Below are 23,299 nucleotides of genomic sequence, written 5' to 3'. Positions count from 1 at the left end.
ATGGTAAACAGTGACTCTCCACCACCCATCTGCTTCTCTGTCCCCTTCTTTCTTATGCATTGGCACCTTATCTTTTCTGGACTGTTGCCAGGGACCAAATGCGACCCAAACTGAACGGTGGGAACCGGCTCTGAGCTGATTCAGTTTGGGAACACAGCCCCTCCTCCAGTCCTGCTGGGACCCCCTGGAGAGCCGGGCCCTGCCAGGGTGGCGGAAATGCTGCATGTCCTCCCCTGGACCAGACGTGCCGGCCCATGAAAGGGGGACTCAGAAGGGCCTCCGTACCTGCCCTTTGTCTGTGTCTCACTCAGAAACACACTCACAGGTATGCCTGGACACTGGCGAATGGAGAGTCTCCAATGTAATTCTTTGATCTTTGCTTGAATGACAAAAACGACGCTTTTACTTCTTCCCATTTCTTTCTTTAAAATATACATTAACATATGCTTTGGGGCTTTTGTGTAGTTTATTTTTTTCAGTAGGTCTTTGCTTTCCTGTTTTTAGTTCTAAACCAAGAATGGAGATAGACCAGGATCCAGATGCCTTCTGAATCACTTCAAGGGCAAATAAGGAATTGCACTCATAAACACAGCATGTAGTAGTTAATCATACTGAAGTATTTTTATTTCTAACAAAAGCCTTGTAAAATGTCATCTCCATTTAATACAGTAACAAAAGCAGATGAAAAATAGAGTGATTTGGTCAAAACTCATCAGATTATGGCAGAGGCAAAGCAAGAAACCAAGAACTCTTTGATCCGAACCCAAAGAGCTTGTGTAACTTCCAGTTTAATGGGGCGAAAGTTGTGAGGACACATCTTTGAACATAAAACAAAAACAGAAATATAACTTCTAGCTCATTTACTAATTCTCAGAGAATGCAGCCTCCAGTTTTAGAGTTTGAAAGTCTATTTCAGCATTTGAATGGTTTTAGCACCAACCTCAATTAGGGCTTTCTTTAGATTGCTATTTGCGGCATTCCTTTATAAGATCCTTTTCTAAATAAAAGAAAATCAGTGTTAACATATCATCCCCCTATCCCCACCCCTAAATGTGTATTGCTGTTTCTTATTGTCCATAAAAGCAATAAAGCTATCATCAACAACTTCCACCTTCGTGACTCACTCCTTGGGTACCTGTCTTGAGAACACTAAAGCTGTGTGGAAGAACCATAACTCAAATGGTCCCTTAGAAAGAAGTACTACCTTTCAGTCTATGACAAAGAATCTGCAGTGAGAATGTTAAATGCAAGCACATTGAGAGGTATTTAGAGGAAAACATCACCAGGGAAGAACACGAGAAAATAGCAGAAAGAGATGAAATAATTTATGGCCTTTCTCCAAATTATCAAGTTGGGGTAAGTTTTCTGGATTTTATCCATTTCTTTACAAATATGAAGATACTTACGGCTTTTATTGCTAGGTAAAATATCTATCCAAGAATACGATCTTGTATTTGAATTGTAAGAAGGGCTTTCTTACTCTGTTTTCTGCACATGATTGGCTAAAATGGAACTATTGTCTACTTAATTATTTCTGCCCCTTGTTTCCCTGTTATTTAAAGAAGTTTCAAGATTTGAGAATTAGCTTTAAACTCATAGTTTGCAAATCATTTTTTGGCATTTGCTGGTGCTGTTACTGTGTAAAACAAGTATTATTTCTAACTCTATTCGTGTATTTATTCCCTCCCTTTGGAGGGCAAAAATAAATTGACTTAGACTTAAATAAAATTAAATGGATGTAATATTTTTCAGGGTTTCCCTAGTGGCTCAAACAGTGAAGAATCTGCCTGCAATGCAGGAGACCCAGGTTTGGTCCATGGGTTGGGAAGATCCCCTGGAGAAGGGAATGGCAACCCACTCCAGTATTCTTGCCTGGAGAATCCCACGGACAGAGGAGCCTGGAGGGCTATAGTTCATGGGTTCACAAAGAGTTGGACATGACTGAGTAACTAACACTTTCACTACTTCTCAATATTTTTCAATTAAAAAAAGATAAATATTCTCTATGCTATTAATGATCCCTGCCATCCCCGCATCAGTGCTCTCTTTTATTGTCCAAAAGGGAAGCAAATGTTTTATAGGTCAGTGAAAGTTTTAATGGACAAGTGTTCAAAACCTTTATCTATAATTCTAATTTAAACTAATTTGAGTTTATGACCTTTAGGGAGATTTGTGATCCATGTGCAGATTATTATTACAATAAATTATTTTCCAGTAGGGTTCAATATAAAGGAAATGAGCATGATTCTATGACTAGGCAGAGGAGAAATTTTCTAAGAAAAACAACCAAGGGTTGGAATGAGAAATTTTTTCCCAGTGATATCTTAAAATGTGAGTCAGATACTAATTTGTCCTGGGCGATTTAGTTGAAGCATCTCTGGGGGCTGAGTGATGAATTATGTGACTCTGAAGGCTCTTTCCATTCCTGCAATGTGATGATAAATTTGGGCATTGCATTAGATTTGTGTTCTTTCAAATGGGTGACATGGCTTTCTCTTTGTTGACTCCAATGAGAAAAATACCTGCTGTGAGATTTTTCTTCTTAGGCTTTCTGTCACTTTTCCTATTTGAAAACAATGACGATGGATACAATTATCTATAAAAGGAAACAAAGTGAAATTGAATCCCTACCTCATACCAAATACAAAAATCAGTTATATATGGATTGAAGATTATTTGTCAAATGCAAAACCTTAAAACATTTTGAGTTTTCTAGGTGACTGACCATTGAGCTTTTAAATACATCAACCTGTAATGGCCATCAAATAAAAGCTTGAGCTATTCAACTACAGTAAAACATAGAACTGTGGTTCATCAAAAAGACTTTTCAAAAGTGAAAAGATAAGACTGAGGGAAGGTATCTGAAACATATATAAAAGATAATATTGTTATTAAGGTATACAAAGAACTCCGTCAAGTTAATAAGAAAACGACAAATAATCCAATAGAAAAGCAGGAAAAAGAAATGAAGAGTCACTTCACAGAAGAGGTAATGTACATGGCCAATGCGAATCAAGACTATGAGACAGCATTTTATACCCATTTAATTGGCAAAAATTTAGCAATCTGACAATGCCAAATATTGGAAAGGATGTGAATCGAATGTAAATCGCTACATCCATTCTGGAAAATAGTTTGGCATCATCCCGTAAAGTCATGTCTCAGGACGCTGCAATTCTACTCCGAGGCATGTACTTGTGCAACTACCCAAACACTCATATTTTGGGGAATTAAAAAAAGGATATTCACTGTAGCCAAATAGATAAGTTATTCTGTGACAGTCACCCAATAGAATGAATGAACTACATCCACGACAACATGGGTGAGTTTTAGTTACATAATATTGAGTGAGAAAAGTAAGTCTGAAATATTAGAAAACAAAGCAAAATGAAACCACATATTGTTTAAAAATAACATTAACAGTAATAAAGAAAATTTAGGATAATTGTTTCTGGAGTTGAGGAAGATAGCACATGGGTAGGTTTAACTTAGGGATCACTGTAGATCTTACATTGAATGGCAGGTTCTTAGATTTTCATTAAATAATTGTTAATAAAAAATAACTGAAAAGAAAAGATAGTTATGCTCAAAGAGGAGAGTGTGAACCAAGTATTATGATTAACTAGGTTTTATATATAAGGTCTCCCTAAGCTTCCAAAAGAAATAAAAATAAGACTAATGTTTTCATAATTGGATTATTTGTGTTTTTGTATTTCAAGTCTTATAAAATATCTATGAACCTCCATTCATAGATTCTATACTACTTAACCGTGTGTACATCCACCTTCTCGCACTTTATCTCTTCTTAGTGTTTCCTTTTTGGGTTGCAGTTGAAAAAATGAGCAAAAAAAAATGCTTTAATGTTTTTCTCAAAAATCAGTGAGCCTAGAAAAATGACTTTCTAGACTTTTATCTTTACACCCAACAGCACATGAGTGCACATCTCCCCTAATTAACAGCAGCGACTTCAGAGTTCGGTGAGGTTTTCACTTTTGCCTACGGGGCCACTTTTTCCTTAATCAGTCTTGCTAGGGGGTAATACTTTTATCAATCTTTTCAAAGAACTGACTTTTTAATTTATTTTCTTTCAGTTCAGTTCAGTCACTCAGTCGTGTCCGACTCTTTGCGACGCCATGAATCGCAGCACACCAGGCCTCCCTGTCCATCACCAACTCCCAGAGTTCACTCAGACTCACGTCCATCGAGTCAGTGATGCCATCCAGCCATCTCATCCTCTGTGGTCCCCTTCTCCTCCTGCCCCCAATCCCTCCCAGCATCAGAGTCTTTTCCAATGAGTCAACTCTTCCCATGAGGTGGCCAAAGTACTGGAGTTTTAGCTTTAGCATCATTCCTTCCAAAGAAATCCCAGGACTAATCTCCTTCAGAACGGACTGGTTGGATCTCCTTGCAGTCCAAGGGACTCTCAAGAGTCTTCTCCAACACCACAGTTCAAAAGCATCAATTCTTCGGCGCTCAGCCTTCTTCACAGTCCAACTCTCACATCCATACATGACTACTGGAAAAACCATAGCCTTGACTAGTCGGACCTTAGTCGGCAAAGCAATGTCTCTGCTTTTGAATATGCTATCTAGGTTGGTCATCACTTTCCTTCCAAGGAGCAAGCATCTTTTAATTTCATGGCTGCAGTCACCATCTGCAGTGATTTTGGAGCCCCCCAAAATAAAGTCTGACAGTGTTTCCACTGTTTCCCCATCTATTTGCCATGAAGTGATGGGACCAGATGCCATGATCTTCGTTTTCTGAATGTTGAGCTTTAAGCCAACTTTTTCACTCTCCTCTTCCACATTCATCAAGAGGCTTTTAGTTCCTCTTCGCTTTCTGCCATAAGGGTGGTATCATCTGCATATTTGAGGTTATTGATATTTCTCCTGGCAATCTTATTTTCTTTACGGTTTGTCTATTTTCTATGTTGTTAATCCTGACTTTACTAGTTTCCTTCTTTCTACCCATTTGAGGTTATTCTGCTTTTCAAGTTGAAAATTTAGGGAGTTGATTTAAAACCTTTCTTTGTTTCTAGCATAAGTATTTAAAGTTATACACTTCTTGGGACTTCCCTGGTGGTCCAGTGGTTACGAAACCACACTTCCACTGTAGAGGTCACGGGTTCAATCCCTGGCATGAGAACTAAGATCTCTACCTGCTGCACAGCACAGCCAAAAAATAGAAGAAAAAAAAATCAAGTTATGCATTTATCTCTAAACGCTGTTTAGTTATATTTTACAAACTTTAATATTTTCATTCACTCAAAAAATCTTTCTACTGTATCTTATGATTTCTTCTTTGACCTATCGGTTATTTAAAATTAGTTCAGTTTCCAAATGTTTGAGCCTTTTCTAAGTATCTTATTGTTATTACTTTTAAATTTTTATTAGCTTCTAATTAGTTTCTACTGTGGCCAGAGTACATATTCTGCATGATTTAAATTGCTTCTGAAACTTATAGATGCTTATTTTGTGTGACAGATTATGGTGTACCTTGGTGGATATATCTTGAGAAGAATGTACATTCTGCAGGGGCTGGGTATGGTGTTCTGTAAATGTTAATAAGGTTAAGTGGAGAGATAGGCTTGTTCATATCTTCCATGTCCTTATTGATTTTTAAAATCTATGTATCCTGTCAATTACTGAGAGCATTAAAATACCCAGCTACGATTGTCTTCCTTAGTTCTGCCAGTTTCACTTCATGCCTTTTGAAGCTCTGGTTCTAGCTGCATACATATTCAGGATTATATGTTTTCCTGATGAACTGACATTTTAACACTATGAAAAGTCTTTTAAAATCCTTCGTAATATTTTTTGTCTTGATGTCTATTTTGTCTGGTATTAGTACTGCTACGTTTGATTTCTTAGGCTTACTGTTTACCAGGAATGTTTTTCCCATTTTTAAAATTACAACCTAGTTGGGGCTCAGTCAGTTCAGTTCAGTCACTCAGTCGTGTCTGACTCTTTGCAACCCCATGAATCGCAGCACGCCAGGCCTCTCTGTCCATCATCAACTCCCGGAGTTCACTCAAACTCAAGTCCATTGAGTCAGTGATGCCATCCAGCCATCTCATCCTCTGTCGTCCCCTTTTCCTCCTGCCCCCAATCCCTCCCAGCATCAGAGTCTTTTCCAATGAGTCAACTCTTCTCATGAGGTGGCCAAAGTACTGGAGTTTCAGCTTTAGCATCATTCCCTCCAAAGAACACCCAGGGCTGATCTCCTTTAGAATGGAGTGGTTGGATCTCCTTGCAGTCCAAGGGACTCTCAAGAGTCTTCTCCAACACCACAGTTCAAAAGCATCAGTTCTTCAGTGCCCAGCTTTCTTCACAGTCCAACTCTCACATCCATATATATGGGGCTATACATCTATAAATGCATTCCGAGCCTTACTTTATTTTTCATAAAGCAGTCTACTTTATTTGTTTATGGCCATGTCATGGGGCATGTGGGATCTTACTTCCCGGATCAGGTATCAAACCCATACCATCTGCAGTGGAAGGAAGGAGCCTTAAGCACTGCACCGCCAGGAAAGCCCCAAGTCTTACTTTTTCATCCAGGCTGATTTCTGCTTTTAAGTGATATGTGTAGTCAATCTGCATTTAATACAGGTATTGCTACAACTGGGTTTAAATGTACCATCTTGCCCATTTTATTTCATTTGCCTCAAATGTGAGATAAGGTGACTAAACATTCTGGAAAACAACTCAGTTCCAGGCACATCCTAAAAAGTTTGGTTACCCTCAGGTCACAATATGGATCCTCACCTTATCAACATCTAATTCTAATTACTATTCTACCACTTCATATAAAAAGTCAGAGCCTTAGCACCCATGCCATTCTTTTTGCTATTTCGCTCATGGATTTTATTAACACTAAGAACACATTATAAATTTTAGACTAGAATTGTAATTTTTTTTTACTGTAAACAATCAAATTTTTTTTTTTAAATCAAGAGAAAAAAGATTTAAAAATGTATACAGTTGACCCTTGAGCAACATAGATTTGAACAGCATGGGTCCACTTATACACAGAGTTTTTTTCCCCAGTAACTATTACAGTCACACGATCTGTGGTTGGTTGAATCTGTGGACGCAGAGCTACAGATATGGAGTGTTGAGTATGGGGCTTGAGCATCCACAGTATTAATATATTTTGGTGGTGGTTTAGTCGCTAAATTGTGTCCAACTCTTGAGACCCCATGGACTCTAGCCTGCCAGGCTCCTCTGTCCATGGAATTCTCCAGGCAAGAATACTGGAGTGGGTTTCTGTTTCCTTCTTCAAGGGACCTTCCAGACCCAGGAACAGAACACAGGTCTCCAGCCTTGCAGATTCTTTTTTTTTTTTTTTTTTTCCTATCTTACAGTCTCTCTCTCTCTTTTTTTTTATTCTTTACCAAGTGAGCTATGAGGGATGATCCTTGGTATATTTTGGTGGGTCCTAAAACCAGTTCCCCCATAGATGCTGCAGGATGACTGTACGCATCTTTACCATTCCCTGTATGCCTTCATTCCTGCCTGTAGATTTAGCTTCCATTTGGTACCATTTCCTTTCAACATGAAGAATTTCCTTTAATATTTCTTACAGTGCATATCTGCTGGCAATAAGTCCTCTCAGCTTTTGCTTATTTGATCATTTCTATTTCATCTTCATTTTTCAAAGATACTTTTACTAGATAAAGAATTCTGGGTTGACAGTTATTTTTTCCCCTTCTAGCACTTTAAAGATAATTTTTCACTGTCTTCTGGCCACCAAAGTTGCAGAAAACTCAGTCAGTAATTTCTGTTTTTATTCCCCTGAGCCTAATGTGTCTTTTAATCTTGACTTCTTAAAGATTTTATCTTTATCATTGTTTTCCATCAACTTGACTAGAATGTGCCTAGGTGAGGTTTGTTTTGTATTCATCTCACACACTATTTGTTGAGCTTCTTGACTCTAACTTTGGAAAGATCTCAGCCACTGTTTCTTCAAATATTTTTTCTGGCCCGTTCTGTCTCTCTCTCGCTTTGTCTTTTCTTCCCCTCTTCTCTCGCCTCCCCTCCTGTTTCCTCTCTTCTGTCCTTTTCTCTTTTCAGACACTAATGCATAGGATTTTCCAGGCAAGAGTGCTGGAGTGGATTGCCATTTCTCTCTCCAGGGGATCTTCCCAACCCAGGAATGGAACCCAGGTCTCCCGCATTGCAGGCAGACGCGTACCGTCTCAGCCACTGGGGAAGGCAGTATATATATATATATATATATATACATTAGACTACTTGATATTGTCCCACAAGTTAAAGAGACTCTGTTCATTTTTACTTTTCTGATATTTAACTTTCTGTTCTAGAATCTTCATCTAACTCTTCTTTTATAATTTCCATTTATGTGCTAATATTCCTTATTTGTTTAATCCTTTTTTTAATGTATTTATTTTTAAATAGAGGATGCTTGCTTTACAATATTGTGTTGGTTTCTACCAAACATCAACGTGAATCAGTTATAGGTTTATCCATGTCCCCTCCTACTGAACATCCCTCCCCTGTTTAATTTTTACATCCATTTTTTCCTTCAAGCCCTTGACATATTTATAGTAGTTATTTGAAAGTCTTTATTGGCTAAATATAACATCTTGGCCACCTCAGGGTTAATTTTTATTGAGCACCGTTTTTTCCCCCCTTAATTATTGGTCATATTTTTCTGTTTCTTTGCATGTCAAGTAATTATCAAAGATATTCTGGATATTGTGAGGAACACCTTGTCAGAGTCTGGATTATTTTGCCTTCCATCAAAGAGTATTGAGTTTTTTTCTGGCAGGCGGTTACAGTAGTGGTAGATTTTCATGTCAGGCTTGGTTTTATGCTCTTTAGGGTAGGTCTATTTTGATTTTATCTTTAGTCCTAAGGAATGGCTGGAACTTACTCTTAATACATGGTCTTACTCTGATTTTCAACTGAATGCAGTGATGTTTGCCTACTCTGGCTGGTCCAGGCACCCACATCAGCCAGCACTGTGCAATCTTCCTTATCTCTATTCTGCTCTTAGCTTCACAATAGCTGTGTCCTACTAGGCTGCTAGCCCTCTCCAAGCACGTATGATGCATCCCCACCAGAGCTCCGGGGTCACCTTTGCCTAGCAACTTCCTTACCAGGACTCTGCTCACAAATGCAGCCTTCCGCAGCCCCAGTCTTTCATCCCTCCTCCTCAACTCAGCCAGACTGCTATTGGTCTTTCCCTTCCTGAACTACAGGCCAAAAATTAACCCCAGGAAGAAAACTAGGGTAGCCATAGACATCCTTTGTGTATTTCCCTTCTCTCAAGAACCACAATCCTGTACTTCCTGTTAAGCAATGCTTTGAAACAGCAACCTCATTTGTTTCGCCCAAATTTATAGTTGTTTATGATGGAGGGGGGAGCAAACCCAGTAGCAGTGACTCCATTCTGGTCAGAAGGAGAGGTGACATGACTTGATTCTTATAAGCTTTCATTCTGTTTTTATAAAACTTTGAATTTTTTATAGTGTTGCAAAGGAAATTGAATTATGACTTATAGTCACAGCTCAGAGATCTAATTTCTCATGCTTTTGCAAAGCTGTCACATCCCAACTGCTCTAAGGTTTTTTTTTCCTCTCAGTTGTCAGGATATTTTTCTGGGACACTTGTGACCTTTCCTTCTACCTGATGTTTTCCTTCTCATGTCAAACTTAGGCTCACTACCCACAAAGTTTCTTATTGATATCTTCTGGAATATCCACCTCAAAATTTAAATTCTAAAAATCCTAAACCCTTTGAAAAAATCCAGCATTCAGTCATTATTTGTGCATTATAAAAATGATTCCAGAATCTGTGCATTATAAAAATAGATTCCAGAATCTATTTTCAGTCTAAGCCATATTTGGGCAAAAGATCTCTAATACGTGATTTTTCTTACTTTTATGTATGTTGAAATTTTGTATAATAAAATGTTATAGCAAAAACAAAAAGAAAATTCCAAAAGTTCATCATTAGTTCTCTCTCATCTGTCCTAAAACTATTTCCTTCAAAACTAAGTGATGCTCTTAGTTCCAAGTCTAGGATTTGATGGGTGAGTATCTCTCCAAGATAATTCTCATTACTCTATAAGCATCAATCACTTTCCTGTTATCCTTAATCTTGTCTGAGCTTGACTATTTCATTTAATCTCTCCTAATTAAATAGCTCCTAAATCTGCAGGCATTTTTGCTACTTTCCTCTAGAACCTTCAAATGGCCTTTTATGTCTCATTTTAAAGCACAGTAACCCCAGCTGCATCTGGTTCTCCAGGAGAGCATTCTAGACAAGAAGATAAACATCACCTAGTAAGAAGGTGCTGAGTCCACACCTCGAGTCTTCTTTAGCTTGATACACATAAAAATCTTCTAATTATGTTCTCTAATGACAATACAAGTCATTTGACACTCGGTATTAAAAAATAGTTTAAAAAATCTGCAAATAAGAAAACCAAAATGTACAATAGAAAACAAAACTGGAAACTTCCTCAGTGAGATATTTATAAATTTTTGCTTAAGCCTTTAAACAGCTAGCAAGTAACTAGTGTTTCCAATTCCTGACTAAGAAGAATTTATGGAAGAAATTTCAGAAGATTCAAAAAAAAAGTTCTAGACATGCTGGTCTGGGAATCCTGCCTCTAAAACTTAAAAGCTGAGTCAATTTGAGCAAATGAGGGGAACTCTCAGAGTCACAGTTTCTAGTCTGTTATATGAAGACATTTCGTGGTTTGCACGAAGTTTTCCCTGAGATGTCCACCTTGCAAAGAACACTTGCTCTTTAAACCTTCTCTGTTCTCACTAAATGGGTTTCAAATCCTAGATCTGTCTGACTCCATAGCCCATTCTAGCTACTCTGCCATAATTTCAGTAGTGTATTTCATTTCAGAAAATATAAAAGATAGGGCTTCCCAGGTGGCTCAGTGGTAAAAGAATCCTCTTGCCAACGCAGGAGATGGAGTAGATGCAGGTTTGATCCCTGGGTTGGGAAGATCCCTTGGAGTAGGAAATAGTAACCCACGCCAGTATTTTGCCTGGAAAATCCATGGACAGAGGAGCCTGGCGGACTATAGCCCAGGGGTTGCAAAGAGTCAGACATGCCTGAGCCACTGTGCATGCACACAAAAATAAAGAAAGAGAGACTTCCCTGGTGCTCCAGTGGCTAAGAAATCACCTTGCAATGCAGGAGTTACAGGTCTGAGGGAATTAAAACCCCACGTGTGGTGGAGCAACTAAGCCCACGCCCAACAACTAGACAATTTGTTACTGCAACAGAAGATCCCTCATGACCCAGCAAAGATCCCGTGTGCCACAACTGAGACCCCAGGGCAGACAGATAAATAAACAGATAAGTAAATATTAAAAATAAATACAAAATAGCTTAGGAGGGTCCATCCACAGTGATTTTGGAGCCCAAGAAAATAAAACCGTGGGCTTTTCTCTTCCCCTTCCATTTTTTCCCCTCGACTCATTGGAAAAGACTTTGATGCTGGGAGGGATGGGGGTAGGAGAAGAAGAAGACAACCAAGGATGAGATGACTGGATGGCATCACCAACTCGATGGATGCGAGTCTGAGTGAACTCCAGGAGTTGGTGATGGATAGGGAGGCCTGGCGTGCTGTGATTCATGGGGTCGCAAAGAGTCGGACATGACTGAGCGACTGAACTGAACTGAACTGATGTGCCGTGAAGGGATGGGGTAGGATGCCAGTGTCTTAGTTTTTTGGATGTTAAGTTTTAAGCTGGCTTTTTCACTCTCTTCTTTCACCTCATCAAGAAGCTCTTTAGTTTTTCTTCACTTTCTGTCATTAGCGTGGTATCATCTGCATATCTGAGGTTGTTGATATTTCTCCTGGCAGTCTTGATTCCAGCCTGTGATTCATCCACCCTGGCTTTTCACATAATACACTCTGCAGAGAAGTTAAATAAGCAGGGTGACAATATACAGCCTTGTTGTACTCTTTCCTCAATTTTGAATAAGTCTGCCATTTCACGTCTGGTTCTAACCATTGTTTCTTGATCTGCATACAGATTTCTCAGGAGACAAGTCAGGTGGTCTGATATTCCTACCTCTTTAAGAATTTTCCAGAGTTTATTGTGACCCATACAGTCGAAGGCTTTAGCATAGTCAATGAAGCAAAAGTAGATGTTTTTCTGGAATTTCCTTGCTTTCTCCATGATCCAAAAAATGTTAGCAATTTGACCTCTGGTTCTTCTGCCTTTTCTAAATCCAGCTTGTACATCTGAAAGTTCTCAGTTCATGTACTGTTGAAGCCTAGTTTGAAGGATTTTGAGCATTACTTTGCTAGCATGTGAAATGAGCACAATTGTATGGTAGTTTGAGCATTCTTTGGCATTGCTTTTCTTTGGGATTGGAATGAAAACCGACATTTTCCAGTCCTGTGGCCACTGCTGAATTTTCCAAATTTGCAGACCCACTGAGTGCAGCACTTTAATAGTATCATCTTTTAGGATTTGAAATAGATCAGCTGGAATTCCAGCACCTCTACTAGCTTTGTTTGTAGTAATGCTTCCTAAGGCCCACTTGACTGCACATTCTTGGATGTCTGGTTCTAGGTGAGTGATCGCACCATCATGGTTGTCTGGGTCATTAATGACCTTTTTGTAGCCTGAGTGAGGAAAATACATTAGATCTCACACCTGAAAATAAAACTGAGAAGAAAATTCACCTGAGAAAACAGATGAAAATACAAGTTTAAAAAAAATAAGTGCACTTAAAGAGCTCAAATGCATCTGCAAATAAATAATAAAAATTAATACTAAAAATATGATTTCCTAATAAAAAATAAGAAGGTGAAAAATAATCACTGCTAAGATCTAAAATGTATTTATTTATTATAATATAGGCTTTGTGTTTAGATGATTTTGCACAACTGTAGGCTAATGTGTTTGAGCACGCTTAAGGTAAACAAAGCTAAACTGTTATGTTCAGTAAGCTAGGTGTATTAAATACATTTTTGACTTATGACATTTTCAATTTACAATGGTTTTTATCAGCACATAGCCCTATCATAAGCTGAGGAAGATCTGTATTAGCAAATAATAGCAAGTTCTCAAAAACTGATAGACTAAAAGCAAGTAAGTTTTGTTAAAGGAATGTGGAAGTGGCTTGCTATTAAAAAAAAAAACAACTCACTCTCAGGGAACATCAGCACAATTTATTACATCAACTAGCTAAAGGACAGAACCCATAGAATCTTAGCAATAAATCTTGGAACAGAAGGGCTTTCATCAAATTCAACAACTATTCCTAATAAAAACTTATAATAAGTAATGAAACATTTCATCTGCTAAAAACTACCTGCAAACCAACCACAAGTATTATTTTAAATGCTAAGATACACTAAATTATTTTCCTTAAAATCAGGAGCTAGATTGGAATGCCCTGTTATCACCCTCATTGTTTATAACTTCTGTTGTTAAATAACTGGCATAAATATTAGAAAAGATAATAAAACCACACTTTTTGCTGATGATATAATTGTATGCCTAGAAATCCAAGAGACTCTATTAAAAAGATATGAGAGTAACTAAGACTGAACTGAACTGAACTGAAAGAATTTTAAAAGATGGTAGTATACAAAATGTAAGACAAAGCAGTTTTCCTCTAGCAATAACTTCCTTGATGAAATAGGAGAAACACTATAACAGTGCTCGAATATATATTAATATGGGACTATCTATAAAAAGAAGCTCACATGATCTATAAAGATCTATAAGAAACTATAAAATCTTATCAAAAATGGAAAGATCTTAACAAAGTTGAATATAAAATTTTCTGGTTTGAAATAACTTAATATCATAAAAACATAAATTGTCTCAAAGCCAATAATAAATTTAGTTCAATCCCAAATAGAATTCTAAAATGGTTTAACTGTCTAAAATATTCTTAGAATTTATATGGATGAAAAAACACCCAAAGATATCCAAGAAAAGTATGGAAAAGAAGAAAACAATGTGTAGTTAGAGAGTAGGAAGATTGGTTTTGGAAATATCAGAAGGCACTGTATTATCAAGGTAGTCAAATGATTATGGTATGACATGGAAACAGACAAATCAGTTGTTAGGATAGTTAATTGGAAATAGATTATAGTATATATAAAAATATACGTAAGATGGATTAATACCACCGTTGTAGATTGATGTATTTAGAGCAATTATGCAAGAGCTCATATAAGAAAAAAAAGCATGTTACCATGTAGAAAAATGGGAAAAGGGATACAAACAGATAATATACATAAGACCAACTCCAAATATAACAAATACAAACAATGCTTTAGCGACTTCCCTGACAGTCAGTGGTTAAGACTGCCTTCCAATGGAGGGGGTGCAAGTTTGATTCCTGCTCAGGGAGCTAAATGGAGAAGGCAATGGCACCCCACTCCAGAGCTCTTGCCTGGAAAATCCCATGGACAGAGGAGCCTGGTAGGCTGCAGTCCATGGGGTGGCTAAGAGTTGGACATGACTAAGTGACTTCACTTTCACTTTTCATTTTCATGCATTGGAGAAGGAAATGGCAACCCACTCCAGTGTTCTTGCCTGGAGAATCCCAGGGACGGGGGAGCCTGGTGGGCTGCCGTCTATGGGGTCGCACAGTCAGACAGGACTGAAGAGACAGCAGCAGTAGCAGCAGCAGCAGCAGGGAGCTAAAATCCCACATGCCTTGAGGACAAAAAAAAAGAAACAAGATTGTAACAAGTTCAACAAAGACTTTAAAAATGGTCAACATCAAAAAACAACAACAACTACTTTCTGGGTCATCCCCATGCACCAGCCCCAAGCATGCTGCATCCTGCGTCAGACATAGACTGGCGATTCAATTCACATGATAGTATACATGTTAGAATGTCATTCTCCCAAATCATCCCACCCTCTCCCTCTCCCTCTGAGTCCAAAAGTCCATTATACACATCGGGAGGTGGGAGGGGGGTTCATGTTTGGGAATGCATGTAAGAATTAAAGATTTTAAAATTTAAAAATAAAAAACTAAAATTAAAATTAAAAAAAAAAAAGAAAAAAAAAACAAAAACAAAAACAAAACAACAACAACAACAACAACAACTTAAAAAAAAAAGATGCCCTAAAGTACTGCTAAGTCGCTTCAGTTGTGTCCGACTCTGTGCTACCCCATAGACGGCAGCCCACCAGGCTGCCCGTCCCTGGGATTCTCCAGGCAAGAACACTGGAGTGGGTTGCCATTTCCTTCTCCAATGCATGAAAGTGAAAAGTAAAGTGAAGTCGCTCAGTCGTATCTGACTCTTAGCGACCTCATGGACTGAAGCCTACCAGGCTCCTCTGTCCATAGGATTTTCCAGGCAAGAGTACTGGAGTGGGGTGCCCTTGCCTTCTCCGCCTAAAGTACTAGTACTAGTACTCAGCAAAATGCACCTAACACTAGCAATAAGCTGTCATTTCCTACTTATTAAATGGCCAAGAAGAAAGTTAACATCTATTGCTGGCTGCAACGCGGAGAAAGAAAAAGCATACTCTCAAACATCCCTAGCGGAAATGTGAAAACTTTCTGTTGTGAAACTGTCAAACAACATCTCATAAAATTAAAAATATTTATACTTTCCAACCCAACAGTCCCGCTCTTAGGAATCTAGCCTCCAGAAAGAAAATCATCATGAATTAAGGAAATATATAAATGGTATTTCCCCGTAAGATTGTTTTTAGGAAACCACTGGAAACAGATTGAATGCCTTATTACAGGGAAATGACTGAATCAAGTGTGAAATACCCATACCAAAGGAAATATGCAGCCATTAAAAAATTAGTGAAAGTTCTGTCACGTGACTTGGAGGAATTTCTACAAGATGAAGGAGGTGTTTAATGTGATCTTTTTTGCAAAACAAGTAAGAACAAAATTAACCAAATACTTACGTGTGTGTCACGTATTTGTGTAGGTTCCTATATAGGGTTATACGAGTTGGGAGGGAAAGGACATTCAGACTGGGCTGTTCACATAAGCCACCTTGGGCTGTTGGTGTTGGGGGGTGGTGAGTGAGCAGGTGGCAAGAGGTGCTTTCACAATGCACACTGGACTGAAATCTGCAGAGAACGTCTCTTCCTCTGTGATGGGGGCATTGCTAACAGCTACAAAAAAAAAGAGCAAACATTAGACATACTGAATTTTGACGTTATGATACAGTATATTTTTTTCCTTCCCAGAAACAGTTTGCTTATTTCTATCTGAATTCAAAAGAGTAAGGGTTTTTTTGTTTAACAATTCAATTCTCTTTACTTCTTTAGAATCTACAATTTAAAATTTTACACTCCCTCTCTGAGTTTTCATGTAGGTTTAAATTTGTTATGGTGCACATTTTTCTAAAGGTAGAATGCTGGATTCTCGTTTACTATGCCCTTATTGACGCTATTTTTTGGTTTGTTTGTTTTGTACTTTTAGACACAACAGAACATATTTATATGAGCAAATTTTATTAATATTCAAATATTCTATCCTAGGTTATAATTAACAGGTGAGAATTAAGTGTCTTAAAAGTCTCTTTATTTGGTTGAGGGGGCATCAGGGAAGGCTACCTGGAGGAGGTGTTGTGACGCACAGTAAGCCTTCAAATGTTTGCCAGTGAGGACCCTTCTAAACTGACACTGAACGGTCAAGTAAGAATTAGCCAGAGAACTGGGAGAACGGATAGGTTATTTCAGACAGAGGAAACACTAATAATGACAAGGGCATTTATTGGAAACTATGTACAAAATAACTCAATAACTGCTGTGATGCATGAGCCTACAGATTCCGCACATTAACCTGACTATTTCCAATCTACAGATGAGGAAACTGAGACTTAGAGTCAATGGGCTGTTGGGTGTCAAGGCCTCTTAAAGCACAATAAAGGGTGGAATTATGAGTCAAACTCCAGTCTGTGTGTTGCCGAACTCTGAAGCTATTATTCACTGTAGGGTACTAACAGCAGGTATAAAATGCAAGATTCTGTCACCTGAGTGAGTTAACAGCTCACCCAGGCGTGACCACACTGCCTGTTCCACATTTCACTACCTGAAAGAATTTGGTAACGTTTCACATCTGGATGTTTGTGCACTTTGCCAGCTAGACCTTTTAGAAATATGTTCAATGAAGCAATTGCCAGTGTTAGCCTGCAGGTGGTCCCAATATTGATACTATTCTATTCAAAGAAATATTTATGTATTCTATTCTGCTTTCAGAATATTTAATATACCTAACTCTAGGTAATTCAATGATGTAAATACCTCTTTCCTAATTTTTTTTCTGAAAATCTAAATAACTTTTATGGTAGGTTGTCTTCACGAAACCTGTTCTTTACTCATATATGTATAAAGCAGTCAATGGCAAGGATTCCATTCTATTCCAAGTGAAGGAAACATAGTCAAAGCTCTCATTTTCAGCTCTGTCTTTGTCTGAGATCATTTGTTTACCAGGAACAGAAATCCTCTAAAACTAGCTAAGGAAAAATGAGGATTTTACCTTAAAGACTTGACTTTACCAGAGTATTTTGTAGATTCCCAAAGGAATCGAGTTGATTTGGATCTCAAAAAGAGGCTAGGAAAGGAACTGGAAAAAAATCAGGAATCTTACATTGTTCTGGGGTCATGTGTTCTCTGATTCTCTCCTCTCTGTTCACCTGCTTTATTCTTTCGACTGCAGATCAGCCCCTTCTGTTTCAGCACACAAGAACCCTATCTGGTTTTGGATAACTCCCAAGTCAATGTACAATTGAGTTAGACTCTAAGTTCCCTAGTTTAAATGATCTGAAGGGTGAATCTGGCCCACTAATAAATTGCCTTCTCCAACATCCAGCCCTGGTCTGCATAATTGTGAGCAAGCGGATGTGGGCTTTTTAGTATATGGTATGTAGGGTTCCCATCCAGGGTCTTAGAGAAGATGGATCTCTAAGAATAGTGGGGGGAGAGGGGCGGTAGAGCTTGCTGCCGTTAAAGTAATAGTCTATGCAGACAGTAGTAACAAGAGGAATACCATTTTACATCAGATCAACCAAGATTAGATATTCCTGTCCAATTGGAATACAAGTGCAGTGCAAATAATTTGAAGATACCTTTATGGAACCTTTCTAATTTCACATATATAGCTCTTGGGAAAATGTTGCTTGATGCCCAAGAATGATATATTCTATAAATAATGTTTTCTTTATTTCATATCTGATTTTAGGGTGAAATTTGACATGGACCTTGTCACAGACTTGTGACTTGAGGATAACTCTCAGTTTAAAATGTGTTACTGTAACATATTTTAAGAAAATTCATGTGCCTACCCCACAAGGACCAGGCATGTGCAGGCGACCCATGTATATTTGTCAAATGAATGGATGCCAATTTTGCCAGTCTTTCAAGAACCATGCCATTCTGTTCTGTTCAGTTCAGTTCAGTTCAGTTCAGTCGCTCAGTCGTGTCCAACTCTTTGTGACCCCATGAATCGCAGCACGCCAGGCCTCCCTGTCCATCACCAACTCCCGGAGTTCACTCAGACTCACGCCCATCGAGTCAGTGATGCCATCCAGCCATCTCATCCTCTGTCATCCCCTTCTCCTCCTGCCCCCAATCCTTCCCAGCATTAGAGTCTTTTCCAATGAGTCAACTCTTCGCATGAGGTGGCCAAAGTACTGGAGTTTCAGCTTCAGCATCATTCCTTCCAAAAGAAATCCCAGGGCTGATCTTTAGAATGGACTGGTTGGATCTCCTTGCAGTCCAACGGACTCTCAAGAGTCTTCTCCAACACCACAGTTCAAAAGCATCAATTCTTCGGCGCTCAGCCTTCTTCACAGTCCAACTCTCACATCCATACATGACCACTGGAAAAACCATAGCCTTGACTAGTCGGACCTTAGTCAGCAAAGTAATGTCTCTGCTTTTAATATGCTGTTTAGGTTGGTCATAACTTTCCTTCCAAGGCTAGGGAAGCCAAAAAGAGTGTTCTTCCTTCTGTGTTATTCAGGGGATAATTTATGTACTCTATGATTTGACTTTCCTGCTTGTGTCCTGCTGCCCAAAATGAGACCATTTTGTTCAACATTAGCACAGACTCAAATTATGAAACTCAAATCAGCCAACATCTCTGGCAAAGGCTTGACAGAGGTGAACAGGGAGAACAGTGTGAAGACTGAGGCTAAGAATAGATTTTCTTGGATGGCCTGTGGATATTCATCACGGCCTCCACTCACTTGCCGTTATTAGCACTGGTAATATCTGGCTGGCTAGATTTCATCATAGTCTCAGGTTCTATTCTCTTCTGGGTGAATTTAGTCAGGGCTGATGCTACTAAATGGATTTCTAACCCAGAGCCTTGGGAACATTCCAGGGGCTGCTGAGTGGAAGAACCAGCAGGTAGCATTTTTTTTCCCCTCTGCAGTTTCTTGCTCTGACAGTTCCCCCTGGAACATAACACCTGCTAGTCCACAGTTATCATAGGATAGATACGTAGATACAAAATAGGTTCTCATTTTTATCTTTTATGATTCTGAGCCTTAGTCTCTGCATTCTGTTTTTTTTGGTTATATTTTCTTTCGAGATTCTTGAGAAAGGGCATTTATTTTTAGCAATCAGTGAAGCTATTTGAAAAGTGATTGGTTTTGCTACTGTATTTGCTGTGCCCCTCAAAGCACAGTCCTGAAATAAGGACTTGAAAACAGAGGTTAGAGAGGAGCCTCTGGCTCTAGTCGCAAGCTAGACATAACTGTATTTGATACAGTGCACCAAATTCTACTGAATTTTAGTCCGTTATCAGTTTAAAAATATTTCAAATAGGTAAAAGCACAGATAGGTGACTATCCGTAGTGATAGTCAAACTCATAGATTGAGTGATCGTGTCCCACCACGTGTGCTTCCCTGACAGCTCAGACGGCACAGAATTTGCCTGCAATGCAGGAGACCTATGTTCAATTCTCGGGTTGGGAAAATCCCATGGAGAAGGGAATGGCTACCCACTCCAGTATTCTTGCCTGGAAAATTCCATGGACAGAGAAACCTGGAAGCTACAGTCCATGGCGTCGCAAAGAGTTGGACTGAGCAAATTTCACCTTCCAAGAAATCCTTATCTCCAAGGTGATGGTACTAGGTGGTGCGGCTTTTGGGGAGGTGCTTGGGTAATGAGAGCATAGCTCGCGTGGATAGGACTTGCACCCTTACAAGAGGCTCCAGAGAATTCTTTCTACTACATGAGGACGCAGTGAAAAGACAACTGTCTCTAAACCAGGAAGCCTCTTCTCACCAGAAACTGCAGCTGCCAGCGCCTTGATCTTGGACTTCCAGCCTCCAAGTGCGAGAAATAAATTTTTGTTGTTTATAAGCCTCCTAACCTATGACATTTTTCTTAAAGCAGCTCAAATAAACTAAGACACAGGTCTTCACCATTTTCAAGTTTAGACATGTGTCTAACATTGGGGACAACCCTGCTCCCACTCAGCCGGGTGAATTGTTTTGTAGCCAGCTCTTATGTAAGTGCTTTCACAGTCTGTGATTTTCCCACGGTCAGATTATCCTTTCGGCCACACCTGTTCATGCACTTAAGCACCAAGTCTTAAATATTTGTTATCATGTACCTGATATTATGTGACTCTCAAAATAGTTGCTGTCGTTCAGTCACTACATTGTGTCCGACTCTTTGCAACTCCATGGATTGCAGCATGCCAGGCTTCCCTGTCCTGCACTATCTCCTGGAGTTTGCTCAGATTCATGTCTATTGTGTCGGTGATGCCATCCAACCATCTCATCCTCTGCTGTCCCCTTCTCCTTTTGCCCTCAATCTTTCCCAGCATCAGGGTCTTTCCCAATGAGTCGGCTCTTTGCATCAGGTGGCCAAAGTATTGGAGCTTCAGCATCAGTCCTTCCAATGAATGTTCAGGGTTGACTTCCTTTAGGATTGACTGGTTTGATCTCCTTGCAGTCCAAGGGACTCTCAAGAGTCTTCTCCAGCATCACAATTTGAAGGCCTCAGTTCTTCGGTGTTCAGCCTTCTTTATGGTCCAGCTCTCACATCCATACATGACTACTGGAAAACCGTAAAACAGTACCATCTCCTTATTACATAAATTCTCCTACAGATGATTTATTAAAAAAATACCAAGTCACTGAGAGTCTCAAAAATGCCAAGAGATCTGGGGTATGTCATCAGTTGCATAGATGCATTCCTTTCACAGATGCATCTGCTAATTCATTTTTACCAGTCTGCCTAAGCTGAAACAGACAGCAGTCTCCATGCTCATTAGGTGGATGACCCAATAAACATCAGTAGCTGTGACAGCCAGTCGAGAAGTGCTTTTTCCTCTTTCACTAAAATTCTAGTTTATTTGATGGGTTCTTAACTGTTGGGGAGATGGGAGGAGTGGCCTTGCCCAAAGCCTGGAGAGCAGACTGGGTCTCTTTTGGGAATAGAGATGACGTTTCTCTTATATTGTTCATTGTCCTTTGGAAACTCGTTGTAGAAGCTCTCCATCTCAAGAAATTCTTCAACCCATGGATGAATTCTATGGAACCCACAGGTTCTGAAACCCGGAGACTGGGGTTTGAGTCTCCCTACTTGGAAGCTGCTGACTCTGCATGTTTAGCCAGACCCTTTTCTGTGGGGGGTGGTGGGAGTGGGGGCAGGAGGGGATGGGATACGGGGTATTGGTGAGGGGAGCTAAGAATACTTTCATCCAGGTTACAGGATGACAGTGGCCCTTGGACTGGCAGCCTGGCAGAAGTAGGAATGGCCACATTCAGCTGTGTTCAAACCACAGAGAATCCACCTTAAAACACCGTCACAGTTCATTCTCCCCAAAACCAAGCAAGACCCAGTCCCACATCGATCCGCCAGGTACCAGCTCAGTTTCTGTGGAAGTTACAGCTCCCAGTCTCCTGATATTTTTCTGTTCTGTCCACTCTTCCATTTTTCCAAACTACCTCTTGGATGCCAACCCCTTAGATTTGCCTGTTGGGAGCCTGGTAGTTGGGACTTTTAAACCAAAGAAGTGGACCTCTCAGACTCAGTGCTTTTAACGTTTCCTCCGGCTCTCTAAATTTCTTTCTCTGAGACTTCTTCCATGAAATGTTACTAAGACATTGTAATTCTCACTTAGAGCATGAGTCTAATTTATTCCAAGTTCAAAAATTTTCACTGTCTAGTATCTGTGCGTGCTCAGGTGTGTCTGACTCTTTGTGACCCTTTGGGCTGTAGCCCCCCAGGCTCCTGGGTCCATGGGATGTTTCAGGCAAGAAAACTGGAGTGGGTTTCCATTTCCTCTTCCAAGGGATCCTCCCCACCCAGGGATGGAACATGCATTTCTTGTGTCTCCTGCAGTGCAGGCAGGCAGATACTTTTGCAGTTTTAGATCAAAGTTTATCCAAGAAATATCTATTGTGTATTTTATGAAGCAGGAATGAGAATACAGTGGTGAACAAGATAGAAAGTTCCCTGGTTTCCTAGAGCAGCCATTCTAGGAGCAGAATGGTTCCATAATTCATTCACTTCAGAAGTCAGAGGGAAAAATAATGCTAGAAATAGGAAAGAACTATGCAGTTTGCCATGTTGTATAGTGTCCTATAGACCCGGAATTGAAAAAAAGACTTCACAACAAAATGTTTCAGATCGATTACTTCCATCCAGGAAATAATACTATTTTTTGCAAACTAGAAATTACTTTATCCCTCTTTTCTTTAAAGTTCTCTTAAATCGGTGATTATTCAAGGTCTCCATCCAATTCTCATCAAATTGCCCTATTTGTAGCTTCCTATTTCTGTGCTGAAATGGAGCCTATAAAATACCTCAGGGGCTTAAACTGTGTGAGGCAAAATGGTACTTAAGTCTTTAGTTGAAATTACAAGCTTTGAAAGTGTTGCATTTTTAATTTATGGGAGTATTCCTCCACTTCCTTTTTTTGGGGGGGGTGGTTAGGGAGAGTGGGAAATACTCAATATACGTTTACTATATTGACTGTCTTCTCTTTTAAACACAATTTTCATGAACTGGAGACTTAGAAACACTTCATACTGCTTGCATCTGTAAACTTCGTGGCTTCCCGCCCCCCACCCCGAGCAGTTTCTTACCGCTAGTCCAATTGTCGCAGGCAGAAAAGCTATTAATAAATACATATCTCGTTTTTCACCGATCTTTCTTCCAGAAAAGTGCAAGTGAAAAGGAAATAGAGAAGAAGGAGTACGGAGGAGGAGAGAGGAAAAGGAGGGAGAGACTAGGGGAGAAAGAAGCCAGAGAATGAAGGCGTAGCAGAGCGCTGGAGCATGGACTGAGGACGAGCGGACCCGGCGCAGCCGCGGCGCGGAGCCGCC

The 23,299-nt window shown here is 39.5% G+C and overlaps 1 long non-coding RNA gene across 1 annotated transcript; it reads right to left on the bottom strand.

Moving 5' to 3' along the window:
- Positions 1–596: 596 nt before the first annotated feature.
- On the bottom strand, positions 597–23,258 carry LOC132657196 (uncharacterized). Its single transcript, XR_009595005.1, has 3 exons — positions 23,060–23,258; positions 15,905–16,117; positions 597–14,683 (listed from the first exon to the last, which is right to left on the bottom strand). It is a non-coding gene; the product is annotated as an uncharacterized LOC132657196 (long non-coding RNA).
- Between the last annotated feature and the right edge of the window lie 41 nt (positions 23,259–23,299).

The sequence above is a fragment of the Ovis aries genome, chromosome 9, assembly GCF_016772045.2.
Source record: "Ovis aries strain OAR_USU_Benz2616 breed Rambouillet chromosome 9, ARS-UI_Ramb_v3.0, whole genome shotgun sequence".
NCBI classification, from domain to species: domain Eukaryota; kingdom Metazoa; phylum Chordata; class Mammalia; order Artiodactyla; family Bovidae; genus Ovis; species Ovis aries.
Note: the sequence above shows the minus strand (reverse complement) of the source record. Positions and strands in the feature narration are given on the sequence as shown.